Source organism: Coenobita brevimanus, chromosome 40, assembly GCF_032717465.1.
Source record: "Coenobita brevimanus isolate Jiangsu-jjx chromosome 40, ASM3271746v2, whole genome shotgun sequence".
Classification (NCBI taxonomy): domain Eukaryota; kingdom Metazoa; phylum Arthropoda; class Malacostraca; order Decapoda; family Coenobitidae; genus Coenobita; species Coenobita brevimanus.
This window is the reverse complement of record NC_136993.1, coordinates 67,761,122-67,766,121: the sequence shown is the minus strand read 5'-3', so window position 1 is coordinate 67,766,121 and position 5,000 is coordinate 67,761,122.

The window sequence follows — 5,000 nt, the reverse complement described above, 5'->3', positions numbered from 1 at the left end:
TGGCGATATTGGAAGGATTTATGTAACACAGAAGAGGACAGTAAGGTGTAATAAACAAAATAAATCGCTTAGGAAAAGGTGTTAGGGAGCTTTATGCAGAGTATGGCGATATTGGAAGGATTTATGTAACACAGAAGAGGACAGTAAGGTGTAATAAACAAAATAAATCTCTTAGGAAAAGGTGTTAGGGAGCTTTATGCAGAGTATGGCGATATTGGAAGGATTTATGTAACACAGAAGAGGACAGTAAGGTGTAATAAACAAAATAAATCGCTTAGGAAAAGGTGTTAGGGAGCTTTATGCAGAGTATGGCGATATTGGAAGGATTTATGTAACACAGAAGAGGACAGTAAGGTGTAATAAACAAAATAAATCGCTTAGGAAAAGGTGTTAGGGAGCTTTATGCAGAGTATGGCGATATTGGAAGGATTTATGTAACACAGAAGAGGACAGTAAGGTGTAATAAACAAAATAAATCGCTTAGGAAAAGGTGTTAGGGAGCTTTATGCAGAGTATGGCGATATTGGAAGGATTTATGTAACACAGAAGAGGACAGTAAGGTGTAATAAACAAAATAAATCGCTTAGGAAAAGGTGTTAGGGAGCTTTATGCAGAGTATGGCGATATTGGAAGGATTTATGTAACACAGAAGAGGACAGTAAGGTGTAATAAACAAAATAAATCGCTTAGGAAAAGGTGTTAGGGAGCTTTATGCAGAGTATGGCGATATTGGAAGGATTTATGTAACACAGAAGAGGACAGTAAGGTGTAATAAACAAAATAAATCGCTTAGGAAAAGGTGTTAGGGAGCTTTATGCAGAGTATGGCGATATTGGAAGGATTTATGTAACACAGAAGAGGACAGTAAGGTGTAATAAACAAAATAAATCTCTTAGGAAAAGGTGTTAGGGAGCTTTATGCAGAGTATGGCGATATTGGAAGGATTTATGTAACACAGAAGAGGACAGTAAGGTGTAATAAACAAAATAAATCGCTTAGGAAAAGGTGTTAGGGAGCTTTATGCAGAGTATGGCGATATTGGAAGGATTTATGTAACACAGAAGAGGACAGTAAGGTGTAATAAACAAAATAAATCGCTTAGGAAAAGGTGTTAGGGAGCTTTATGCAGAGTATGGCGATATTGGAAGGATTTATGTAACACAGAAGAGGACAGTAAGGTGTAATAAACAAAATAAATCGCTTAGGAAAAGGTGTTAGGGAGCTTGCTTTGTGAGTTTCAGGTAATTTTTGTAACATTAGTACAAATGGAGAGAGAGAGAGAGAGAGAGAGAGAGGGGGGGGGAGGGACGACATAAATATCTATTCACTGCAACTTGGCCTAAAATTGCTAGTCACGAAGAAGTGCAATGGACCGGAGGAGGAAGAGAGGGAGGAGGAAGGGAGGAAGAAGGAAGAGAGGAGGAAAAGAGGGAGGAGGAAGAGAGGGAGGAGGAAGAAAGGAGAAAGAGAGGGAGAAGGAAGAGAGGGAGGAAGAAAGAGGAAGAGAGGGAGGAGGAAGAAAGCAAGGAAGGGGAAGGGAGGAGGAACAGAGGGAGAAGGAAGAGAGGGAGGAGGAAGAAAGGGAGGAAGGGGAGGCAGTGCGTAAGGATGGCAGAGAAGGGAGGGAGGGAGGGAGGGGGAAGGGGAGGTAGGGAGGGAGGGAGGGAGGGGGTGTCTGTGGTGCGTCTGGAGGGAGGGAGGGAGGGAGGGTATACCAGTGGACCCGCCTCGCTCACTCGCTCACTCTCACTCGCTACCGTTTAGTGATTCGCTCCACAGTGCTCGCTCTCTGTCTGCCACCACCCTACCCTGCCACTGTGTCATCTACCCTGCCACTGTGTCATCTACCCTGTCATCTACCCTGCCACTGTGTCATCTACCCTGTCATCTACCCTGCCACTGTGTCATCTACCCTGTTATCTACCCTGTCATCTACCCTGCCACTGTGTCATCTACCCTGCCACTGTGTCATCTACCCTGTCATCTACCCTGCCACTGTGTCATCTACCCTGTCATCTACCCTGCCACTGTGTCATCTACCCTGTCACTGTGTCATCTACCCTGCCACTGTGTCATCTACCCTGTCACTGTGTCATCTACCCTGTCACTGTGTCATCTACCCTGCCACTGTGTCATCTACCCTGTCATCTACCCTGTCACTGTGTCATCTACCCTGTCATCTACCCTGCCACTGTGTCATCTACCCTGTCATCTACCCTGTCACTGTGTCATCTACCCTGCCACTGTGTCATCTACCCTGCCACTGTGTCATCTACCCTGTCATTGTGTCATCTACCCTGTCACTGTGTCATCTACCCTGTCATTGTGTCATCCACCCTGTCACTGTGTCATCTACCCTGCCACTGTGTCATCTACCCTGTCATTGTGTCATCTACCCTGTCATTGTGTCATCTACCCTGCCACTGTGTCATCTACCCTGCCACTGTGTCATCTACCCTGTCATTGTGTCATCTACCCTGCCACTGTGTCATCTACCCTGTCATCTACCTTGTCACTGTGTCATCTACCCTGCCACTGTGTCATCTACCCTGCCACTGTGTCATCTACCCTGTCATCTACACTGCCACTGTCATCTACCCTGTCACTGTGTCATCTACCCTGTCACTGTGTCATCTACCCTGTCATCTACCCTGCCACTGTCATCTACCTGGCATCTACCCTGTCACTGTGTCATCTACCCTGTCATCTACCCTGTCACTGTGTCATCTACCGTCATCTACCCTGCCACTGTGTCATCTACCCTGTCATCTACCCTGCCACTGTGTCATCTACCCTGTCATCTACCCTGCCACTGTGTCATCTACCCTGTCATCTACCCTGCCACTGTGTCATCTACCCTGTCATCTACCCTGCCACTGTGTCATCTACCCTGTCATCTACCCTGCCACTGTCATCTACCCTGCCACTGTGTCATCTACCCTGTCATCTACCCTGCCACTGTGTCATCTACCCTGTCACTGTGTCATCTACCCTGCCACTGTGTCATCTACCCTGTCATCTACCCTGCCACTGTGTCATCTACCCTGTCACTGTGTCATCTACCCTGCCACTGTGTCATCTACCCTGCCATATATTTATCTATCTACTCTGACAGGGGTCACTAAGGAATAATAATCTACTTTTCCAGGTCACAATCTTCCCGTAGAACATGCACAACCGTCAGATGTCCAGCCAGATCCCTAAATAAACCACTGGACATATAGGGACACAGAGGGGAAACAAACTGTGTCCCCAAGTCTGATCGGCGAGGAAAATTGATCTCGCGTCCTTCCACTTGCCTGCCGGATGAGCTAACCACCACACCTCGACGAACATGAGTGCCAAAGTGGTGGAAAGTGAGTCGGGATGGGGGATCAGGTGGGCCCGGGGCAGAGGCTGGGAAGGGGGTGAATGAAAGTGAAGGTGAAAGTGAATTAAAGTGACAGGTGAATTAAAGAGACAAAGGTGAATTAAAGAGACAAAGGTGAATTAAAGAGACAAAGGTGAATTAAAGGGACAGGTGAATTAAAGAGACAAAGGTGAATTAAAGAGACAAAGGTGAATTAAAGAGACGAAGAAGTGAATTAAAGAGACAAAGGTGAATTAAAGAGACAAAGGTGAATTAAAGAGACGAAGGTGAATTAAAGAGACAGGTGAAAGTGAATTAAAGAGACAGGTGATGTAAAGAGACAAAGGTGAATTAAAGAGACAGGTGAAAGTGAATTAAAGAGACAAAGGTGAATTAAAGAGACAAAGGTGAATTAAAGAGACAGGTGAAAGTGAATTAAAGAGACAGGTGATGTAAAGAGACAAGGGTGAAAGTGAATTAGCTGAAAATGACAGATGAAAGTGAGTGTGAAAGCTAAATAGACAGCTAGACAGCTAAATAGACAGCTAAATGAAACAGCTAGTAGTGAAAGTGACACGTGAAAGTGACAATTAGGGCACAAGAGGCAAGAGACTAGAGTGTAAACAAAGCCACGTGCTATAGTGCAAACAAAACCACTTGTTATAGTGTAAACAAAGCCACGTGTTATAGTGTAAACAAAGCCACGTGTTATAGTGTAAACAAAACACATGTTATAATGTAAACAAAGCCACGTGTTATAGTGTAAACAAAGCCACGTGTTATGGAGTAAACAAAGCCACGTGTTATAGTGTAAACAAAGCCACGTCTTATAGTGTAAACAAAGCCACGTCTTATAGTGTAAACAAAGCCACGTGGTATAGTGTAAACAAAGCCACGTGGTATAGTGTAAACAAAGCCACGTGGTATAGTGTAAACAAAGCCACGTGTTATATAGAGGTTGTAAACAAAACCACTTGTTATAAAGACACGAGTTGTAGACAAAGCCACATGTTATAACGAAAGAGTAAACAAAGCCACGTGTTTTTATCACGTGCGAGTAAGGAAAATACTGTGAGTAATATCAGTGTTTCTCAAAAAAAAAAGGAATGAGTCTCCTTGGTTACTAGTCAAATTAGGCCTCCAGTCTGCTCACACCCCACCCTCACGAGTGAAAATAAACCACAGTGAAGATTGATTTAAACACATTGCAAGAATAAACACATTGCAAACTATTAATAAAAACACATTGCAAGACTAAACCACACATTGGCAGGGATAAAGAGCTGTTGATATCGTCCACCAGATGGCCACTCGAGCACGTGCAGTCGATACGCATTCCGCAGCGTGTATTACAGAGAGCGTTGAGTGGCGCGTCTGGGTAGGGAGAGGGACTGGTGTGTGTGTGGAGTGTGGTGGTGTGGTGTGGCGGTGTGGTGGTGTGGTTGGACAGGCAGGAGAGTCTTGAGGTGTATATGACCCGATAAAGGCGAGTGTGTTAAGGAAAGTGTGAGTTTTCAGAGGAGAGTCTGACCGAGGAAAGTCCCAGTGATTCTTTAGACACTAGATTAACCACAGAAGGAAACGTGAGGAGAGTTTACACCTCAGAAAATTATTAGGCTTTGTGGATGTGTGTTTGAAGGAGAGTTTCAAG